The sequence below is a fragment of the Macrobrachium nipponense genome, chromosome 28 (assembly GCF_015104395.2).
Source record: "Macrobrachium nipponense isolate FS-2020 chromosome 28, ASM1510439v2, whole genome shotgun sequence".
NCBI lineage: Eukaryota > Metazoa > Arthropoda > Malacostraca > Decapoda > Palaemonidae > Macrobrachium > Macrobrachium nipponense.
In genome coordinates, this window is record NC_087217.1 from 12,402,473 (window position 1) to 12,427,056 (window position 24,584).

Below are 24,584 nucleotides of genomic sequence, written 5' to 3' on the forward strand. Positions count from 1 at the left end.
AGGGGGAAAATTAGGTTAGAGAGAGAGAGAGAGACAGACAGACAGACAGAGAGAGAGACACACAGAGAGATGATAGCCGATTGCCATTAGATAACGTAGTTCGTGTAAATATGGATCATACCGCAATAAGAAAAATAATTTAAATAACCGAATAACGCATCAAAGAAAACTGTGATAACAGCAGGAAGAAAACGAATAACCCAGAAGGATACAATAACCGGAGGCTGAAGGCCGGCCTCGCGGCCACGAGACATCTCTCTCGGAAATTCCCCAGTTGGCAACTCGAGGGCATCGCCGTTGTCAACTACGGAATAACACACGTGCCTGAGTTGAGTATCCATAACTTGTATCTGAAGTACTGATGGTCTATTTAGGTAACATTCCCGCACGAGTAAATGATAAGCCTTCGGTGAAATAATTGCGGAGGAAAACAAATGCCCAAACAGGAAGAAAGCTGGGCAAATGCGGCACAGGTCAACATCCAATCCTTCCACCACAACACGGGATCACCGAAGAGCGTCTCTCACTCTCTCTACTCACTTAGAGTATTCTACCTTGAAGTTCCTCAGTTTACCCGCAGTGGCCATTGTAGAAGGTGTGTCTTGTGCTCCCCAATCTCGTCACGGCTTTCGCACCTGCTACAAACTTTCTTGTTTATGGACTTGGGAACTACAGGTGATCACGGCTGGGTTGTTTTCGTGCTGCCAAGACGTTACGGCCTGTGACGCCCGGCGAACAACGTACCAGCAACACGTGACTGAAGATGACATGACACAGGTGTTAGTGTTTTGGGACCCGAGTGGACATCTCGAGTCAAGATCCGAGAGGTTTTGATGACCGTCTTTTCCGAAGTTTATGTGCGTCGGGTTTCTAGACCTAGCCATTGATTAACCTTCAGAAAGGATAATAAGAAAGTGTTGTTATAGTGTGTCGTACTGTAGATTTGGACCTTGCAAGAAACTAGGCCTAAACTGGAGTTTGCAACTTAAAGGATAATAAAAAAATAAAAACTAAAAAAAGAAGGTATCCTACTGACGAAGGGGACACGTACCCCCTGACCGTGCAGGATTTTAAAAGGATTTGTGAGATATCACCTTTTCTTCCACTTGCTGGGGAGCAGCTGGTAAGTACGGCATTTAAATCTCGAGAAGTCGTTGTGTCAGTGATGCAACGGATTTTATTGCCAGTGTCCTGTTTGTTTGTTCCGCTTGTTTATGCTTTGCAGACTGGACCTGATTGGTGATTATGTTCATGGTTCTTGGTTTTCAACAAGGTTTAACGACGTCTTATTTTCTTCTTCTAATGGAAATAAATGCCGGCTAAAGTTAACCAACTGTGATTAACCTATTTAAGCAACATGGAACATTATACGTTTTTTTACGCTTCCATGTCAGTAACCCGTATGATTAAATCGTGTGGTTAGTATCAACGATGCTATTATTATTACCCAGTTTTCGGTATATCTTCCTTGTTGCTAAATGAAACCCGGACAAGGGATCAGGACGGAGTAGAAGCTGGGTCAATAATTCGAGTAATTCGGTACAGGTGACGTGGAACATGACGAGAAATGAATTCAGTTTAATTAGCTGAGAAGGAACAATTATGCATCACCGTACCATTGCAGGCATACGTGCAATTAGTCATGTTGAGCTGTTGGTTTACTTGCGTTGGCTAATCTCTCTCTCTCTCTCTCTCTCTCTCTCTCTCTCTCTCTCTCTCCACAAGGGATATTTTGGATGCTGTATTTCTGGGCCCTAGATGTGTTAAGGTGTTTATGGCATTGAAACAGATGCCTTTTATGGTGAATTTATTTTTTTATTACCTAATTTACGACTCATTGAATCTGTTGGTAGTACTACTACTTACGTTTCTAAAGACAATACTTTGTTTAAGGCAGTAGTTTCATAAAACAATTATAATTTAGCACATTAAAAATGTCCTATCCTTGTTAGGCCATGTATAAAATATGTCTCTGCGAAACTTTATATAATATTAATCACGTAGAAAATGGTCGAATAGAGAAATTAAAACTACTTAATCAATAAAGCTGGGCACCGGGAAAGCGTTCTCCCGTAACAACCCCCCCCCCCCACCCCTCAACATCTTCATCCTACATTACCCTTTCAAGCAGAAAAGACAGTAAGGGAGACTAGTACTTGGCAAATACGATGTTGCTGTTATCGGGGTGTACAAGAAAAAATGTAAATTAATGAAAACGTTTATTGATTTAAAAGATCATGTTGTTACAACAACTATACTACGTAGAATACTGGGATCTTTTAGAGTTGTTATGGATGTTTGCTATTTTGTCAATACTTGGTGTTTGTACCCCTCCCACCGGTGGCACGAATAGGTTGATGATTTAAGAACAGTTGTTAGTAGTAGCAGTTAATGTAATACCATTATACGTAGGCTTATCGTAGTTGTAAATCTATAGATCAGACACGTAGGCTTACGGGAGTAACAGCATAGTAATTACCACATAACAAATGGGCCAACCCTCTCCTTGACTGCGTTATGTAGACCCACTAACCCTTAGTCCTTGTGGCATTTGCAGTTGGTATTCTCTGCCCCAACAGATTATGGATAAGGGAAAAGTATGTGAGGTGGCACCATGTTCAGACGACGTCACTTTCACACCCCGTAGCGCTGCAGGGATTCTGAACAAGACGTTTTGGTAGTCTTGCCTCTTCATACTCCCGCTCCTTCCCCCTCCTCTCCAGACCCTTCCTCCACCTTGCCCTGTGCGTTTTTGGACTCCTTTGCCTTCCACTGCCAGCTGTTTTTGACGTTTAGTTTGCTGGCAGAAGGAAACTTGCTCGGGTTTAGCCGGCCTTCGTATGTTTTTCTTGTTGCTGCTTTTTATTAAATCCAGTACTTGCTCCAACCTACTACTGCCTTTTTTTTTTCCCTTAAACCGTGTTCTTGCTTCAGACCCTACTACTGCTACTTTAGACTGAGTGGTCTGGATAAATTAAGTATCAATAATGATAACCACTACTGTTACAGCTGCTGTTTTATTATATAACCAGTGCTCATACTAACACGCTATTTATCCTGTCGAAGTCATAAAGATAGTTTTGAACTGCAGTACTACCATTACTGCTGGTCGCTACTGCTGTGAAAAATTTCTTTGCCAGATATTTTGTCTAAACCATCGACTGCCAACCGTTCCTTCTTGCCGTATATGTGACAGGAGAACAAAGTTAGAATCGCTAAAGAGAAAAGACATTAATATTTGAAGAATAGCACAGTAGCTGCTGTCTGCATACTTATATACTACTTCGCCCCCCCCCCCCTACACATACACACACACGCACAGAGCAAGGTCACTGAAAAAGGCTTTGAACAAAGATTAGAAAGGAATAAAGTATCGGATCTATGTCCTTCAAGGATTGTGGGAAGGATTTCAGTTATGCTGTGCCATAAGTGCTTAAGATGGTGTTTACGCAGACGTTCAAGGAATCCTAGATTAGTTCTGTCGACGTTAGAACAAAAATGTGTGGGAATTTTCTTTTTAATTATGCCACGTAGGCCTAATATATTTTTTAAAAGTTGTAGACGCATTAAAATGCTTGACTATCTTGGTAGGAGACAGATAAGTTAATGTAAAGTTAGTGCGTATGAATTATAGTAGTAGTACTAGTATAGACGGATAGATTTATATTTGTGCAGATTTATTATTGTTATTACTACTATTATTATTAAAACAACAAGCTTCCACGGACTAGAATGACCATATATGAAAAAGAGAAAATGGAAATATGGAATAAATGAATAACAATAGCATTACCTGTAGAGAAATACACGCAGACTTGAGCTCTCAAGCGGGGGGAGGGGGGGGGGTTGTTTGGGGGGAAGTTGTATGCTGGTGTATCATAAACCACTTTTCATTCCTTCTCGGTTGATGGGCAATTAGACAGTTTTTGACACAAGTTCGTTTCTTGTAGCTTTGCGTGGTCGTTTTCGCTGTCTGTCTCTCGTTTCTTTGTTCTCTCTCTCTCTCTCTCTCTCTCTCTCTCTCTCTCTCTCTCTCTCTCTCTCTCTATATATATATATATATATATATGTATATATATATATATATTATATAATATTTATAATATATACACATATATAGTATACTATGTATATACCAAACCATAATGTTATATTTAATTTATTATTGTTTTTCCTAGACGGTTTTCACTCCTTTCTTCAGTATGTGGTCAATATACAACAGGTTATAGTTATTTTTATAAAATTGTGTTTAATAGTTACAGTAACGGGAGCGGTAATTATCACTTTGTTTTGCCATTGGTAGTAGTGTAATGATTAAAATCATTACTGTTATTAATAGTAACAAAAATGACTATCGTTATTCTGTAGTACTAGTGGTTGACATCATTACTATTATTGGTGGTAACGAAAGTGATATCGGTACTTTGTAGTACTAATGGTTGACGAAAGTAACTTTCATCACTTTGTAGTACTAGTGGTTGACATCATTGCTGTTATTACTATTAGTAACGAAAGTGAATATCCTTACTTTGCAGTACTAGCGGTTGACGTCATTACTATTATTATGAGTAACGAAGTAACTGAGGTCGCTTTTGAGTTCTACATTCCTCCGAAGAGCCATTCGTCTTCTGGTCAGGCTGTCCAACACGTCCTCATACACGTTACGCCTTCCCGCACAAGGTGATCAAGAAGAAGAAGCTCTGGGGTTATTATTCGTCATTATCATGTCAGCCGGAGTGCGTGAAGACTGAGTAACATATCCGTAGGTTTTGTGGTCCAGCCATGGGAGTTTTTTTTTTCTTTTTTTTTCATAATTTCCGGATGGTAAAAGGTTTTTTTCCCTTGCTATCCCGACGAAAATAGTTTTAGATACGTTTATCTCTCTCTCTCTCTCTCTCTCGTTCGTGTTAAATTGTCAAACTGCAGAAGCTTTCGACAGCCACCTGGAAGATGATGTATTAAAGAGGTTCCAGTCTTTTTTGCTGTCTTTTTGTATGCAAATTGCTTCTCTAGTGGCCACCTTTCCGAAGGCTGCCCTGATTAATCTCGGATAATGGAATATGGCGTCACTCTGATTACCAGGAGATGGGTGTAGAAGAATTTTTTTTTTTTTGACAGATGACTGAACATTTATGCGGTACTGTACATTACTTATCACTAGTGCCGTATGTTGTTTTTCCAGGTTGTGTGTGTGTGTGTGTGGGGGGAGAGAGAGAGAGAGAGAGAGAGAGAGAGAGAGAGAGAGAGAGAGAGAATGCACTTATATAAATACGGTTTTACATACCGCCAGTGCCATTCAGTAGTATTTGATGTGGACGCACACGTACATGTACATATATATATATATAATATATATATATATATATATATATATATATATATAGAGAGAGAGAGAGAGAGAGAGAGAGAGAGAGAGAGAGAGAGAGGGGTGGGGGGGTAGTGGCATATGAAGCACGTACCCGTGATGCAGTTACAAAATTTATTATCACAAATAACATTTTGGAAACGATCAAATTACAGAAGCGTGTTTAGCTCAGTATTGTCGATGGCATATTGTCTTCGATAACCTTTTACTGCCCAATGTTTTCTTGCCAAGACTGATGACGTGGGCATCTTTTTGTTTCGGCAGAGAAAAAGAGTTGAGGAGAGGCTCACAGGATGCAGTAGAAGTGTAGAACCTTGGTAGAACGCCTTGTAACATGAGGCATATTATGGGTAGTAAAATGAAATAAAATGTCTTGGATATTTCCAATGCTCAGTTGTTTGTATATCTTTGTTTTAATGTTTCTTTGAATGTTCAACGATTGATTTTTGTGTTTGCCATGTTAATGTCTTGTGTTGGGTGCTGCTGTTACAACAACAACAACAACAGCAATAAAATAACGAAAGAAGTATTGCAAGCTACGACTTTCCTTCTTCGACGCCTTCAGGTGGGCTAAACTTAGATAGGGCGAGCCCCCTCCTATTTTTTTCTTCTCTTCAACACCTTGTGCAAAAGTCACTGAACTGTGGGTACATGGATGGCTATGATTAAGGACGATTGAAGAAAAAAGATAAAAGGAAAAAAAGCAAGAAGGCACTCGCCCCCCCCCCTTTTTTTTTTAACCGGTCGGAGAAGATGCAAGCGATGATAGATCTTCAACAGCATCGCTCGGGTCATGCTGATGTGGGCAGAATCGAGTGTGAGGTGAATTAAGCGAATTAGCACGAGGTCAGCTCAGGGCAAGTGAAAGAGAAATAGAGATAAAGGGGAGTTGACGGTTTTGGCGATGAAGGAGAGAGTTACGTTGAGTTTTTTTTTTTTTTTTCTGGTCAGACTTTGTACCACGAGCATTCTGGGACGCCATATTTCACATAATATCCGATATCCTTCCCCCCATCTAGGGTTTCCTATCTTATTTTCGTATTCATTCGCCTCCGTAATGAAAAACAAGATGATGTCGGGAGATACGGACGGGGAGACCAGACGTCCCATGATTGTTTTTGACGTTGAGGTAATAAGGCGGTTTTTTTTTTTTCTTTAATTCCCGCCAGACGCTCTACCTGCACCAGGAACGCTTTGTGCAAGGGTCACTCGACTAAAATGGTTCATGCCTTGCCTTAAGGGCGCGCTCTCTCTCTCTCTCTCTCTCTCTCTCTCTCTCTCTCTCTCTCTCCTCTCTCTCTCTCATATCTAAGTATCATAGAGTAACTAGATGAACCATGTTGTGATGCTATTGCTCATTCCAACGGTCCTAATTCAGTTATTTTAACTCTTGTCTGCCACTTCATATCCAGTCTCCAAGTCTGACTGATATCATTGCTTTTAATAACCATAACCAGAACTAATAACAATAGGATCTACACTAAAAATAGCTTCGAAGAGGTTACACCCCATCTCCGGAGCGGTGGAACATTCTACAGACAATTCATCGTAGATTCGTAGGAAGAGCAGTCTGAGCAGAATCAACCTTGGATGTGATTTGTGCAGAGGGACCCTAAGTGGATCCGCCCTTGTCCGAAGTGCCTCCTCCGCCTGTTGCCTGCTAGACTGTAGTACGTCCGTCGACCCATCCGCCCTTCTCGCTTTTTCTTCTCCCATCTGCCCGTTCCGAACTTCTCGTTCTTCTTCGGTACCGAGCAGGAGACCGAGGTTCTTGAAACCGCCAGACACCACTTGGACGCGCCTATCGTAACTTTATCGGGAGTTCAGGGTGCCCCTCGTTCTTCTCGATTAAAGCGTTCTACACATTCAAGGAGAACGGTTCCTGATTCGTTGAAAACCCTTTTCGAAAGAGACTTCTACAAAGGGCGTGTGGGTGGGCGGGAGGAGAGTGAATAACGGTTGCAGAATTGTTAGGCCTATAGCTGAGTTCGCCACTGCCTTTGTGCTATACTAACATGTTCACTGTAGAGAGTCATACACTAAAAAAAATACAAGTACTTCCCTTTTGAATTAAAACTAATGTATAGAACAGAGAGTGCTGAGGGCTGCTGAATTGATAGGCATATAGCTTGAGTTTTCCACGGCTTTTGTAGAAAGCGATACACTGAAATTTGCGAGTACTTCCCTTTTGAATGACGACTAATTTATAAGAGCTGAGAGTCTATAGTAAGAAGGAAATCTCAGCCTTGATGGCCCAAGAGATCCATCCTCTTCCTCCTCTTGTGAAAACTGTCCTCCCCACCTCCCGCCCATCCCTTAGCTCCTCACCCCCTACTTCCCGACCTTCCCAGCACTTCAGCTGTAGTTCTGTAAAAGACCACAGCTGTCCGAAGAGGGTTTGCATCCTACCTTTTCACGTCTCGGGCTATTAATGGGCCGTAGTTCGTAAACACCAGTGCAGCTACGCGTCTTATCGTGGTGTGTGCCCTTAAATATCTGTTTTGATAACATATTATGTCCTTTAGATTTTTTTTTTTTTTTTTTTTTACCGTATGCCATTATTCGAGTAGAGTTGCTATAATTATGAGCCATTGTTATTGAATGTATGTATAACTGCTAACCACCATTGCCTTGGTAATTATGATTCGCGTTGCTGTCTTTTTTTTTTTTAATATTCGTTTAGTGACTTGCAGTTATTTTTGTTGACTTTTTCCTTCTTTGTTCCGTGGAAGCATTTGCTTAATAATAATGAGCATTTAGGCTCTCATATGAATGTTCTTCCCTTATTGTGTTGTTATATTATTACGCATATACTTTTTATCACATAATAATAAAAATAATAATAATAATAATAATAATAATATTAATCAAAAGAAAACTCATAATCACATGAGTCAATAAAAGGGAAAAGTAAATCCACAATAGCATATCTGTTTGATTTTGTTATTTAAATAAAAAAATCAAACAGACTTACTGTTGCGGATTTACTTTTCCAATAATAATAATAATAATAATTCATAATAATAATGGAGAAAGAAATCCACAGTTACGGACTGTATGCACACACACGCACACACACACACACACACAGATATATATATATATATATATATATATATATATTATATAGATATATATATATATATATATATATATTATATATATATATATATATATCTGTACAGAAAGCTTTCGGGTATCTGTTCGATTCCCGTTTTCAGTCTGTTCAGATTTTAATTGAAATATATGTACATAACATATACATAACTGTGGATTCGTTTTTCCATTTTAAGACTTATCATCATCATCATCATCATCATCATCATCATCTCATAAGAATTACTTAGCTTTATCAAGCATGGGCTACCTGGTCACGCTCCTTAGAAATTTCCGTTGGCGACTTCTGTTTCCAAGAGAGTAATTCCGACGGTGCCTGTTGAATCCCACGGGCATTTGAATTTCCATCAAGTGGCAAAGCGGGTACTTAGCGCAGAAGGAGGAGACGGAGCAGGGAGGAGAAGGGAAGAAAATAAGGAAGAGAGGAGGAGAAAGAAGAAAATGAGATGGATTAAGTGGAGATGGGAGATATGAATGAAAGCAAAGTGCCTGCTTAAAACACAAAGACGATGATCAGTTTATTGCGAGGGAGGAGGAGGAGGAGGAGGAGGGAAACGTCGAGAAGAGGAACGGGGACATAGAGAAGTAGGTAGAGGAAGGAAGAACAGGAAGAAGAAAAATGTAAGGGAAATACGAACGTAAAGTTAGAATCATACCTTTTTGTCACGGAAAAAGAAAGAAAGAAGAAAAAAGAGTATGAGAAGGGAGAAAATCAGAAAAATGATAATGGAAAAGCAGATTTCAACTAATGAGGCATGAAATAGGAACGACGAGAGGACTAAGAAATAGATTGAGGGACACATGAAAAGAGGAGGAAGACCAAGAGGAATCGAAGAATGCAGAATAGTAGTGGAAGATTTATTATTAGTATAATAAAAACGATTAGGTTTTGGAGTAAAAAATATAACAAGGCGTGATCCGTCATGCAGCTTACTCCCAGAATAGGCGAAAAGAGTAAAACCTAGAGGAGGAAATTATGCGGATTTTGAAAAATATGTAAAAGACGAAGAAGATATAAGAGGACTACGATTAACCTGGGATTGGGAATGAGCTCGCTTTCGCGCATGCGCGCGCGCACGTGTGGGTTTGTGCGTGCGTGCGTGCATGCGCGTGCCTTGCCGGTGATTTATAAAGGAGGTTCCCTTCAAGGCCCGGTAGTTTTAAAAGTACGATGCAGAATTTGATGAACACTTAATTATATGATACCATCTCTAATTGAATGTTAACTGCTTGCATCTACGCGATGGGCGTTGCCGTTTATTGGAGAGAAATGTAAATATTATTATCTAATGAAGGCTATTTTGAATGCATCGTCGTTTAGGTAGTTTATTAGACGTTTACGGATAATGTATATATGTATGTATATATATATATATATATATATATATATAAATATATATATATACAAACATTATATATACATAATAGTACATACGTGTTTGTTTATACACGTACACATACATTTATATACACTACAATCTTAGAGGAGTATATGCTATATGATACAGTGTTTATACATACACTATATATATATTTATAAGTATATATATATATATATATATATATATATATATATATATATATATATAACAACCCCTTTGCGTTTTTAGCAATTATTCTTGGGATGAGGTTGCTAGCCTCACCATTTTTCCTAGCCTAGTTACTACTGTCCACGCCTGACAACCTACTAAGTGACTAAATCCACTGCTTAAGCCGACATAGGCTCAGATGGATTTAACGGAGCCTGCCTCAATCCTTCCACCTCTCCTGGGGATCGAACCTAGGTCTCTCGCATGTGAGGGCAGTGTCATGGCCATTCGACTACGATGTCCTATCACAAGAGAATGTACTGAATATCGGTGACATCGAAACGTTTTGACGACACTTCATGATAAGTCTGCTATTTGATGGTTTTAAAATTATCCCTACCTGGAAAAGTGTTAGGAAAGAAGGCCATGTACCTAATATTTGCGAAGAAACGTCGTGGTTAAGTTAGGTTCCATGTTTTTCTGTCAAAAATATACTGTTAACTGTTTCCTCAGTAGGGTGACGATTACCTTGTAGAGGCGGTGGCCATGGTAGAGCCCCCTAGGATTTGATGGCTTGAATTTTGATGCGGTAGTGAACACTCGTCTGGGGATGTTTTTCTTTTTACCTCTTCTTTGTTCCTCTCTCTATCCTCCCTAGCTGTTCTTGACCCCAGCAGTTGACCAACCAATTAATGCCAGTACCCAATTCGTTGTTTGGCAGTTTCATCTGGCAACACTGCCGAGAATCAGAAAATTAACACATTCAGGTGCACCCAATCTCGGGAAAACTCGCAGCTCTCTCTCTCTCTCTCTCTCTCTCTCTCTCTCTCTCTCTCTCTCTTTCTATATATATATGACTTATATATATGTTATATATATATATATATAGATATATATATATATATATATATTATATATACTATAATATATATATTATATATATACATACATATACATACATACATACATACATACTATATATATATATATAGATAGATATATGTTATCTATATTATATATAATTATAATATTATATAATATATAATTCATATATATATATATATATATATATATATATCGTGTATATATAGTAGTACATTACATACAATTACATACAGACTACATCATACATACAACATACATACATACATACAACATACACTACATACATACTACACACACACACACACACACACAGATATATATATATATTATATACATATAATATATATATTATCTGTGTGTGTGTGTGGTGCGCGTGTCCTGTATGTATATACGTATATTTGTGTGCGTAGGTACACAGTGTTTGCATGTGCATATACATAATGCTATAGTATTCTTTATGAAAACATGAAAATTTCACCCACCTTGCGTACAGTATTTTCAGAGTTAATACTCCTACTTTTTATAGTTTTATCTTTTTTTATAAGTCAAGAAAAGCTGGTTAGTGTCGGTTTTCTCTTTTTTCAAGCAAGGGCTTTTATTACTCCGGAAGATTGTCTTACGTACGTTGGTGTCCTCCTGGTTTTGTTCTTGTAGTGCTTTTGTTTGCTTGAGTGCTTTTGCGTGGGAATTCTGTTAGTTTTTGCTTTTGTTTTTCGTTCATTTATTTTTGTGTCATGCAGTCACATTTGTAGATAAACAAATACAATTTTATAGTTAAGAGTAGATATATTTACTTCTTAAGTTGAAATGTAATTCTTTATTAATTAATAATTACGGCTCACAATAGACATTTCATGTGCATCGATTGTGAAGTTTTACGAACAAATATATGTTTGCTTGCATTTGCTCCCGGATAATGTATTTTTTGTTACTTATTCATTTGCTGCTTAAATGCACTGTAGGAATGCGGAAGGTTACATTCAGCAGTGTCTCGCATTTCTCGTTACTGACGTTGTTTTCGAAGTTGTTTTGACTTTTGTTGTTGTCGTTATTGCCTTTGTGGTTCTTCATTTTTGGATAGAATTTTGACCTGAAGAAATTTCGGATAGAGTAGGAACACGACATTTGGATTATTGTATGTAAAATCATTATTGCAATATGTTAATATTAAGACCATAGTAAGATAATTGTACACTTACCCAAATAAAATTGTGGATAAACCAAACTCGACATTACTCTTACTAATACTTAACTTTCTAAACTATTTCCTACCATGGTTAGCTACCTAACTGCCCTCACTCTTCTTTCACCCATCTTACCTGTCAACTAAAATAAATAAATAAATAAATAAAATTAAATAAAATCCACCGACCAAAAGGGAAGGTAGTTAGTATGTAATTATGATAATCTGCATGTCTTTATATATTCTTAACTATCCAAAAAAATCTTTCTTTTTAAGTTATTGGATGGATCATAATGACATACTATATGGAATGGTTGATCGAATTTTGAGACAGCTCTGAATGTAGATCCAGGTAATTTTCACTTCCGTTAAGTGTTGTGGCTAAATGATCCTTTTGGGTCAATTTCTTCATAAAACTTCAGATCTTGAAGGAAGCATTCAAGATTTCTTGTGGATCTGGACACATAATCCAGTCTGGTAAGTGTTTTGGTGGAAGTATGCACTCAAAATTTTGAGTATTCTCTAGGTTTTTATTTTCTTTTCTTTTTTTGCTGAAAAATGATAAAAAAATTGAAAATGAAGGAAAGAAGAAAGGAGGAAGCTTTCGTTCTGTAAAGGAAGAAAGCTTATAATCCGGAAAAAAACCGAAGCAGTATGAGAATTCCAGAGCTGAATACCAGTTTGCTTACTCTGGCGATACAGTGTAATGGTTGATACCTCTTTAGTATTTAAGGCCTTACCCATAAAGGGAGCAGGCATACAAGTCAGGAAGAACGGAAGCATAAAAAGAATTCCAATGCTGAATACCAGTTTGCTAACTTTGACTTTATCGTTGTTATGTTTTTATTATTATTTCTGACCCGTAGGGGTTAGTGCCGTCAGTGGACCTCATGCGGTGCACTGTAGGCATTACTTAAGGTTCTTTGCAGCATGACTTCGGACCCTAGCTGCAACCGCTTTCGTTCCTTTTACTGTACCTCCTTTCATATTCTCTTTCTTCATCTTACTTCCCACCCTCTTTTAACAATTTTTTCATAGTGCAACTGTGAGATTTTTCTCCTCTTACACCTTCCAGACCTGTTAGTGTCAATTTCCATTTCAGCGCTGAATGACCTCGTAGGTCCTAGTGCTTGCCTTTTGGCCTAAACTCTATATTCAATTCAATTCAACGAACCTCCATATCCCAAGGAGAGAGAGAGAGAGAGAGAACACGACCCTTGTACCACCTGCAGGCCACTGCAGACTGACAGACAGACAGACAGACGGGCTGACCTCACGTATCCCGGCGTCCCCCCTTCTCAAGTGTCTTTGTTTACAAACATCCGAAGGGTTGGATGCTTTGCTTGGGCGGCGTCGAGGCTGCGTAACCAAGCAGTTTTTGGTTTGGGGGGGAAGGGGGAGTGGAGGCGGGGGGAAGTTTGTCTCGGTCTTGGCAACCATGTTGATGTCTTTTGCCTTGTTAACGATTTATTTGCTGTTGTTATTGTTGTTTATTAAATCGTTTTTTTTTTTTTTTTGTTTTTTTTTTTCTTTTTTTTTGTTCTTAGTGGCAGTTGTTAAAAGCTTTTTTTTCTTTGTGGCAGTTATTAAATCGTTTTGTTGTTGTTTATGGCAGTTATTAAATAGTTTTTTTTTCTTTATGGCAGTTATTGAATAGTTTTGTTGTTGTTTATGGGAGTTATTAAATCGTTTTGTTGTTGCTTATGGTAGTTATTAAATCGTTTTGTTGTTGTTTATGGGTAGTTATTAAAATCGTTTTGTGTTGTTTATAGGTTACGTTATTAAATCGTTTTTTTCTTTATGGCAGTTTTTAAATCGTTTTTGTTGTTCTTTATGGCAGTTATTAAGTAATTTTGTTGTTGTTTATGGCAGTTATTGAACCGTCGTTGTTGTTGTTTATGGCAGTTATTAAATCGTTTTGTTGTTCTTTATGGCAGTTATTGAATCGTGCAGTTATTAAATCGTTTTGTTGTTGTTTATGGCAGTTATTAAACCGTTGTTGTTGTTGTTGTTGTTTATGGCAGTTATTAAATCGTTTTGTTGTTGTTTATGGCAGTTATGAATCTTTTTTGTTGTTCTTTATGGCAGTTATTAAATCGCTGTTGTTGTTGTTTATGGAAATTATTAAATCGTTGTTGTTGTTGAATCTATATATAAACATGGGGGGAAAACCCTCATGTATTTCATAAGGTAAGCGTGGACACGAAACGGAAGGCAGACCCATAACTCCATAATGTATTATGTCTTACATTATCATAGAGCTTTCGGGAATCTTTACGATTTCCCCTTTCAATCTCTTTAGAAATGAATCCCAGCAGAGAGCTATCGGGAATCCGTTCGATTTCTTTTTTTCAAGAGGAATCGAGCAGATTCCAGAAAGCTGTGTATAGATTTATTTTTATAGAAATTGAAAGTGGGAATCGGACAGATTCCCGGTATTTTTAAAGAGATTGAAAATGGGAATCTAACAGATTCCCGAAATCTCTGTATAGATGTAGTAATTTTAAAGAGATTGAAAGTGGAAATCGAACAGATTCCCGAAATCTCTCTGTATAGATGTAATATTTTTAAAGCGATTGAAAATGGGATTCTAGCAGATTCCTGAGAGCTCTCTGTTCAGATTTATTTTTAAATTTTTGAAATACATTTGCACATATACATGACGGTGGATCTGTTTCTACATTTCAATACTCATATTACTATGAGTATTTTTTTTATATTTTAATATTATTTGCATTCTTATTGCGACGATTATCATCATAAATATCACGAATAATCAGAAGTACAAATAACTATTATTTACGTTCATATTACGTATTTAGGTAATTGTCACTATAGTAGATTCACGCCAACCGTGCATCTGATGTCTAGGCAATTCCCGCACGACGCTCCTGATTGGCTGTTGATAAGCCACTCACGGGGCTGGAAACTCAGTCACTCGAGAGAGTTCACATAGGCGGGATGTATGCTCCACCTCTCCTGAGGGATACGCCTTTCAAAAGTATCCATCAGGAGAGGTGAAACATACATCCTGCCTATGTGAACTCTCGAGAGAGACTGAGAGTTTCCAGCCCTGTGATTGGCTTATCAACAGCCAATCAGGAGTGTCGTGCGGGACTTGCCTAGACATCAGATGCACGGTTGATGTGAATCTACTATAATAGTAAACCAGCAGTCACTGTGAAACATATCCAATTATCAAAAACAGAGTCTTGCCATTATGTATTATAACGACTCTGCCTCCTGACTGTCAAGCGACGGCGATAATTTCATCCAGAAGTCGACTGCGGGCGACTTGTAGCAAGTTGCACCTCGGGCCTTGCAATTTCAAGGCCTTTCGTATACGCGCAACTCGATAATTGCCGTGCCTGTGGACAAGTTCTTGTTTGTTTGCCTTGTCATTATTGATATTGCCCATTATCGGTTAAAAATAATATGCTTGGTCGCTTTTGCATGTGTGAGTGTGTGTGTGTGTGTGAGAGAGAGAGAGTAAAAAGTGCAGCAATGAACAAGCCAGAGAGAGAGAGAGAGAGAGAGAGAGAGAGAGAGAGAGAGAGAGAGAGAGAGAGAGGTGATGAAAGTACAAAGTACAACAATGAACAAGCATTGGAGAGGTTAGAGAGGGAGAGAGATGAGGGGAAAGAGAGGAGAGAGGGAGAGAGAGAGAGTAAGGACAAAGACAACAGGTGAACACCGCCATTGAGGGGGGAGAGATGAGAGAGAGAGATAGAGAGAGAGAAGGAGAAGGAGAGAGTACAGCTACAACAATGAACAAGCCATGGAAGGAGAGAAGGAGAGAGGAGGAGAGAGAGAGAGGAGAGAGAGATGAGAGAGACGAGAAAGTATCAAAACTCCTTGTAATGAGTATACGTCATCATGTTACTAAGGTTCAAGTCCCTTCACCTTCTCCCCTCGCTGTCTCTTAAGACCTGGATCATGGAACCTTGAATATGCCTAAGGATCACCTTACCTGGGATTAGGTTGAGTCTCTGGGCTTCTTAAGAGTGGTCATTGGGGATTCAAGGAAGAGCTCAGGATAGTTAAGGTGTGTGGCGATTTTTGACGATGGTTAGTTCATGAAAACTGAGCGCCCTGAGAGGCCATACCTCCGCCAGGGCAAAGGGATATATTATATACTGGATCTACATTCTGGTCCCGATGCATCCTAAAATATATTCGGTTAATCTAACTAATAACTCCGCGTCGGGTATTTTTTTTGTTTTTTTGGAAATTACAGTTTCCTATAGTATTCGGGTTGCTTATTAAGAATTTACCGTTATTTTTGGGCAGTCGACTGTAATTAACCCCCAGGGGCCAGTACTAAACACGGCGAAATTACATTGGACGCCCCAATCCCTAGTGGATGTCGTATTCGCGGTTACGTTCCTTGTAGTCCGTGCCGAGTTATTCCTTAGATTACCATATATTCCATTCTTCAACGACCTATATTCCTCACCACAAAAAAAAAAAAAAAAAAAAAAAAAGTTCATCGCTGGACCGAGGTCAGTTTGGCGTAACTCGCCTCCCCAGCTTGGTACCACCCAGCGCCGAATCAAAGGAATGTATTTCTGGTGAGAAAGTCATTCTCGATATAGTGTGGTTCGGATCCCACAATAAGCTGTAGGTCCCGTTGCTAAGAAACCAATTGGTTCTTAGCAACGTAAATAAAACTCTAATCCATCGGGCCAGCCCTAGGGGGGCTGTTAATCAGCTCAGTGGTCTGGTTCAAGTAAGATTTACTTAACTTTTTTTTCCACAAAAAAAGAAAGACATTGTATAACTTTAGGTTTTTTCAAACGTCCCTTCGGCCCCCTAGCTGCTGTCCATTTCATTCCTTTTACCGTACCTCCGTTCATATTCTCTTTCTTCCAGTTTACTTTCCACCCTCTCCTAACAGTTGTTTCATAGAGCAACTGCTTCGAGGTTTTCATCCTCTTAATCCTGTTACACCCTTAAAACCTTTTTACTTTCAGTTTTCCTCTAAGCACTGAATGATCTTATTGGTCTCAGCGTTTGACCTTTTGGTCTAAACTTTATATTCCATTCCATTCCATTTCATAGTCGTCCACTCCACAAAAAATTTCTTGAAAATGCAGTCTTATCATTGTGATAAAACTTGCGGATAGACAGATGTGGATAAATAAATAACTTAGGTATTACGGTAGGGATGGCAATTGTTAACCAGAGTATACAATGCTACTACTACTACTACTACTACTACTAACTACTACTACTACTAACACTAATAATAATATAATAATAATAATAATCCCATTTAATTGTGTAATTGTTTTTATTTGGACCAAAGCTACAGTGAGGATTTACAACGAAAGAAGTCTCAAGAGATAATTGAATTCATAGAAGTCGTTTGGAATCGAGTTCATCTGTGGAATGGGACGTGGCATGGCCAACCGGGCATGTCTCCGTGGTCCTATAATGCCCATCTTCCCAAACCCTGTTGAAGCTATTTAATGGGGCTATTTACTAGCTCACACCTTCAACGATAACCCGGCACAGGTGAAAAAATATCCTCCACCCCTCTTCTACTATCATCCCCCTCTACCCTCATACCCCCTCCCCCCCCTCCAACATAGAAGAATGCGTATACACACAGATAGGTTACGACGCCCATAGTAAGGTTGGATAAACAGTACTTCCGTCCCCTATTAAGAGAGACATTAGGATCCCCTTATTTGACAGAACTCACTTAAGAGGATTGGCAGCTAGGTGTAACAGGCCCAATGATGGGGGGAGGGGGGGGGGGATCTGCAACCCCTTCGGCTAGAGATGTTATGTGTATATGTTCGCGTTGGTTAGGGTTACCTTCGGCTGATAATGTTGGTCTATGTATGTGTGGAAGTTTGTGTCTGTAAGCCACATTACGTAGTCTCCTTCGGGTGAAGAATTGTGTTTGTGTTCACTCCTAGGTAGGGTGTACTTCGACTTAAGAAGCGTGTTTGTGCTTGTTGTGTGTACTTGTATGTGTTTTTGTGTGTGTTTACGTTCGTGTTTCCTTTCTGTAGTGTTGGTCCTCTGCGGTCGAAGGTGTGGATATGTGCTAAGTTATAGTGGCGTATGCCTATGCATTTGTTTATATGCATCTGTATCTTGGTGCATGTGTCATCTTTCGGTAAAGGTCTGTGCATTTGTATCTTGGTGCACTTGTCCTCATTCGGTAAGGGTCTCCGCTTAGTGCCTAACCATGTTACACCGACCACGTTATCGAAGATGAGGATCTAACGGCTAACTTTCATTTTTGTAGATAAAAAAAAATCCACGACGCAGGAAAAGCTAAGTGGTTCGTCATCGCGTCCACAGATCGGCCTGTATTCTCAGAGTACCGACTTTGAGATTAGGCTCTTGATGGTCCTCGTAAATTTTTTCGGGCCATCACTCGACGACAGCCGGCGTCTCTTGGAAAATATTATGAATTTCTTAACCATCGGGGATTTTTGTAGTCTTTTGTTTACACCGCTCATTAAGATACGTTTGATGGATAAGGGAATGCGATCTCTCTCTCTCTCTCTCTCTCTCTCTCTCTCTCTCTCTGAGATACTGTGCCTTTGAATCACCATCCTTATTTGTACAGATATGTTTGGTGGCTAAGGGAATGCTCTCTCTCTCTTTCTCTCTCTCTCTCTCTCTGAAATACTGTTGCCTGAGAATCACCATCCTTATTTTTACAAATATATTTGGTGGCTAAGGGAATAACGCTCTCTCTCTCTCTCTCTCTCTCTCTCTCTCTCTCAATAAGAGTAAGTGTGCCCGAAAATCACTAGCCTTATACAAATATCTCTTTCCTTAGGTGTCTTATGGAATTAACAGTCCGCTCGAACACTTTAACGCGTCGATAATATTTTGTTTGTTATTCTGGTGGTTGTTGTCACTGCTGTTTGTTTTTCTTTTTGTTGTTGCTATCTCTAGTGAAAGTGATGGTCATGGGGTAACATAAAATTAGTAAACTGTGAGCGGTGGGTAGTAATAGTGTTTGTTGTTGTTATATAAATAATAACAACAACATCGGTCATTGAGGGGTGTGACCTTAGTAATCTGTGGGAACTCGCTCCGTAGGTGTTTATTTCGTTGTTGTTGTTTGTTCAGGAATTATTAATGTTTTTTTTTTATAGTTTTGCTTTCCCTGTCTATGATATCTGTAATATACCCCTGAACGGCCAATGACACTACTCCTATACACCGTAAGGAATCCAATTCATACCCATCCTTCCCCCCTCTCACACCCCACCCACGGGAACCTTTGGCATAAGTGCCCAACAACCTGAACGGTCATTATTAATGTTGTTGTGGTGTTAATGTTGTTTTCGAATTTATTGCCCTCCTCATCATTTATAGTATCTATAGTATACCCTTGAACAGGTCAATGACACATACCCCGAAAGGAAATCCATGACATACCCAACGTCCTCCTCCTGCCCAAGGAACGCCTTTGGCATAAGTGCCCCAACAACCTGAGCGTCTCTTGGCAGACAGCGGCTGTTGAGTTATGTCTGTGTTTACACTCTCCTCGATAGCATTTGTTTGTTTACCCTGGGTATTGTTGTTTGGTCTGTTGTTTATTCTTTGCATGCCTCTTCTCGTTGGAGAGGGTGTCAGGTTTTGCGGTTTCCATGACTGGGACCCAGAGGAAGGGCTCCGTGGTAGGAATCTCCTCAAATCAAAATTGCTGTTATATTATAATTACTCGTAATCATAGATGGTAGTCGGAATGACTTTTAGTAATATTTTTTCGTACATTATTGAGGATTCCATGACTGGAGGAAGAAGGACTCCGTGGTAGGAGTCTCTTCATATTGATTTTTGTTTTATTTTGATTATTGTTATTTATTGTTAGTAGTCGGAATGATTTTTATCGGTATCTTATTGCATGTTGTTATCATTAATTTTTTATGGATATTGTGGTGAATAATATTTTTACTCATCACAGTATTCTTACTGAATGGTTAATTGAAAATGAATTTTACGTACCAATTTATGGTTTTATTATTATTAATTTTTTTGGGTATCACAGTCATCCTATTCGACTTGGTAGTTATTATTATTATTATTATTATTATTATTATTATTATTATTATTATTATTATTATTATTATTATTATTATTATTATTATTATTCTCGTGGTGAAGTAATCCAGAGTGATGTAACTGTATATATATATATATATAATATATATATATATATATATATATATATATATAATACTATATATGGTATATATTTAATAATATATATATACTATATACTATATGTATATAATATATATATCATATATATATATATATATATATATATATATATAATTTTCAATTGAGAAGGAGAATCGAGCAGGTTCTCGGAAGTTTTCGCTTGTATATATATTTCTAATATATTTACATTTATTTTTTCACCATTTTAGTGAATCGTGCTAGTATTATTATTATTATTATTATCATTATTCCTGCGTCAAAGATTTGCTTTGTGAAGTTGACAGCTCGTGCGAATTAGGAAAATTGTCCTGTTGTAATTTTCGTCTTATTTCAAGGTTTAACGTTTAAAAAAATAAAAAGAGAAAAACCCCAAAAATGGTCGAAAGAAGGTGGAGCTGCCAGACGCACAATAATATCGGCGGTCGTTACGCATAGTCTTTATCGTCAGGTAATGTAACCTTCTCGGCTCACGCCCATTTTTCGTCAAACCCCACCCACGTGCGCCCTGCTCCTTTAAAGGGAGGCGTATGTTGCACGCCCAACTGTGTGACCGTGCGTTTGTCGACGGATTAATTCCTGTACGCAGCCGTCTCGTACTACGCTTCAAGATACTTTCTTGTTTTAGTTTTGTTTTTTAAATCTGTTGTTCCCTCGGAGTTCTCTGCTTTCTTTTGTGTTCTCCGGGTGGCTAAATGTTCCTCTTGGTCGCGTTTACGTTTTACCATTTTATTTTATTATTATTATTATTATTATTATTATTATTATTATTATTATGAAAATTTGTTCAGCATCAATGGCCAAGCCTCAATTGACAACAAACCTGCTTCGTAAATCCAGTCAGATTGTGCTTGCTTCGGCAGACACAAAGGGAAGGAGAGAATTTCACGCTTTTAAAACAAATCTATATGATTTTATACTTTTTCATGCGCATTCAGTCTTTTGACAGTCTTTCTCATTTTTGTCTTCCATCTAGACTTTTTGAAGTTTGAATTGGTTACACGTCTAGGCTATCCGATACACTGTATTGATTTGAAACATGCTTATAATTGAGAAGATGCACTGTATTTATTTGAAACATGCTTAAAGGCTATATATCAATGAAAAGAGGGCCATAAATATTATTATTACCCCCAAGGAATAATGGAATTTATAATTGTGATAATTATTTTTGTTGGTTTACTCGTCTTTGGTCTCGGTAATAAAGTGATCGATCGACTTCCTGATGCCAATCGTCGCAGCGTTTCTTGTTTTGATATCTTCGTTAAGCAGTCGATGCCATTTCCAAATTTTTTTAAGTCTCATCAAATTAATCTTTAATCTCATCAAATTCCAGGTCACGAGAATTTGTATTGGATATCACCGTTACTGATTATTCTGAAGATTCGACCTCATTAATCCTCTCTCCATCTACTTGGATTTCGTTCTTCATGTTACTTCTGTCCTTCAGGACCGCTATTTTTGGCAGATTTATTTTGAGTCGCATCTCTCTAGATATATGATGCATTCGATTAAGCTTTGTATATCTTGTAGTGCTTTGCTGATTGTCAAGTTTCTCTCGTTACTCCACTCCAGATGTTCTTCTCCATCCTCGACCACTTTTTTCCGGTTGAAGATAAATGAAAAGGACAAACAGGAAGTGTGAAATAAAATTACCCTGTAGCACCCCGCTATTGACTGCAAATTCACTTGACGAGACACTGTCAGTACCAGCTTTGATTCGTCATAAATATATATAAGAAGTTTTCTTCCTTTTAGTTAGTTATTTTATGCCTCTCTCTCTCTCTCTCTCTCTCTCTCTCTCTCTCTCTCTCTCTCTCTCTAGACAAAATCATTAGGACTGTGAATGCACAGTAAAACCTGCTCCTACAGATAAGTGAGCGCGTGGTGTCTTTCGGATGGACTAACAAGTCTTTGAGACATCCTAATCCTTGTAACTCTTCCCCCCTAGACCTGCCTGTTCCTTATAAGCCATTTCCCGGGTGCGCGCGCTGTAGGATTTGTGACCTTGAAATGCTCTATGGGTCCTTTTCAGAATCGACCTCTACGTTGGGGGTCACGCGCAGACGACGCCCTCCTCAGGTTGAAAAAGGTATGGGGAACCGTCTCTTCCTCCCACTCCTCCCTCCCTTCCTTCCTCCGCCCTCTCCTTCCTCCTCCCCGCCCTCCTCCTCTACTTCTTCCTCCTCCCTCTCCTCTCCTCCTCCTCCTCCTCTACTTCTTCTTCTTCCGATCCTCCTTCTCCTCCAGGAAATATGAATGTGGCCTTCAATTGTATAGAGAAATATGAAGCTCTTCATAAAGGAGAATTACGGGACGGTGGGTGCAGAACTTTGTGTTCACATTTTGCCTTCTATGGTCATGGGCGTGTTATGTAAGGTATTACATGTTTGGGTATGTGGGTATATAAGGAATTAACATTATAATTCTAAATGCTCAAGCTTCATGTGCTATGGATATTTATTGTGTTGAAAGGACCCAAATTACTGAAACGTAAATTATTAGGTTACTGAAACTTAAATTGTAAAAGTACTGAACTTAAATTGGAAAATGACTAAAATTGAAGTTGTAAATTTAGTGAAACTCAAATAGTAAATTTACTGAACTTAAATTGTGAAATTGTTGAAACTTGAATTGTAAAATTACTGAAACTTAGTATGTTGTAAAATTACCAAAACTCAAGTTGTCGAATTATTGAAACCTAAATTGTAAAATTACTAGAGTTAAATTGTAAAATTACTAGAGTTAAATTGTAAAATTACTGAATTTAAATTGTAAAATTATTGAAGTTAAATGATAAAATTACTGAACTTCAGTACCAAAATTACAGAGCTTCAGTCCTAAAATTACTGAACTTCAGTACTAAAATAACTGAATTTACCGTGCAAATTAACTGAAATTTAAATGATAAATTTATGAAGTACGCTGATTAATGTAAGCGTAGATATAATTATGGATAATATTGTACGCCTCGTATATATCGGCAACGCTGGCAGCAGTAATTTTGTCGTAACTTCATGGCCTTTAAAGCCGCTGTTCAGTTTTAATTCGGGTAGTTATAACCGCCTGAGATCGATCACCATTGGAACTTATCCCCAGCGGGAGGCATTTTTTAATGGATAATTTCTCATGAACCACAGAACACTCAACTCTCTCTCTCTCTCTCTCTCTCTCTCTCTCTCTCTCTCTCTCTCTCTCTCTGAGATACTGTGCCTGCGAATCACCATCCTTGTTTGTACAGATATATTTGGTGGCTAAGGGAATGCTCTCTCTCTCTCTCTCTCTCTCTCTCTCTCTCTCTCTCTCTCTCTCTCTCTCTCTCTCTCTCTCTCTCTCATTGTTAGAGTATAAGGGACGACTTGAGTCCTATCTCAAATGAGTGAGTTTTGTGCTTGGTGGTTAGTCAGCTGTTGAGGGTCGCAGTTGGGAGAAGTTGAAGCAGAAGAGAAAAAAAATATTTTTTTAAAATTCATCATATAAAAGTAACCATGCATAGCGTAGTTTTTTATTTAACAGAAACAGTAACAACCTTAGTTAGTGAAGATTTAAGTCATATTCGTTATTATATATTAAGTATATATTTTAAATATAAAAGTTTGATTTTATCCACCACCATTCTTCATTTTTTACGTTCATATTTGAACACTATTTTTACTAATATGTTATCATTCACTTATTCATTATTAATCCTATTTACTTATATATTCCATCTTCATTACGACGCTGAATAATCCTGATGGGTGCCGGCGCTTATTCTTCAAGACCTAAATTTCATCAATCAATCAGTCAATATGACCAATAATAATAAAGAACTTTTTTATTAATAATAATAAACTCGTTCATGTGTTCACTTTTCCTTCAAAATCTGCTGCTCTCAGTTGCAACGGATGTCCGTCTCATGCAGCACCGGGTTCCTTGAATAGCCTGTTTTATCGAAGTAACTAATGAAGGCAATTAAGCCAGTCGCGATATTGGTATTATCCGGACCTCTTTTTATTTCATTAATTATTAATTCATTTTTTACTTTTTGCCTTTCGCTATTAGACCGAAGTCAGCGGAGTTCTGGTGATTTATATTCCCCTGTGGCTGCGTTCAGATAGCTGTTTTGAAGCTGAGGGGACGTGTTTTAAAAGTCCATACTACTGGTCACGTTCAGGTGATTTTTTCCCGCCAACAGAAAACCATAGTTTTAATAATCGTTCTTTTGTAAAGTTTTGTTTTCTGTTTTCTTGTATAGGATACTTGTTATTATAAGGGATGTTTGTGCCTTATTGGCATTGAGTTATTTGAACAAAGAATTTAATTC

At 38.3% G+C, this 24,584-nt stretch overlaps 1 protein-coding gene across 1 annotated transcript in view; it reads left to right on the plus strand.

Annotated features, from left to right (window-relative positions):
• Positions 1–394: 394 nt before the first annotated feature.
• Positions 395–24,584, plus strand: part of LOC135201424 (semaphorin-5B-like) — a 246,414-nt gene continuing 222,224 nt past the window's right edge. Inside the window, exon 1 of the mRNA XM_064230334.1 lies at positions 395–1,123. The gene's annotated coding sequence lies outside the window, so the exon portion shown is untranslated. The remainder of the gene's footprint in view (positions 1,124–24,584) is intronic.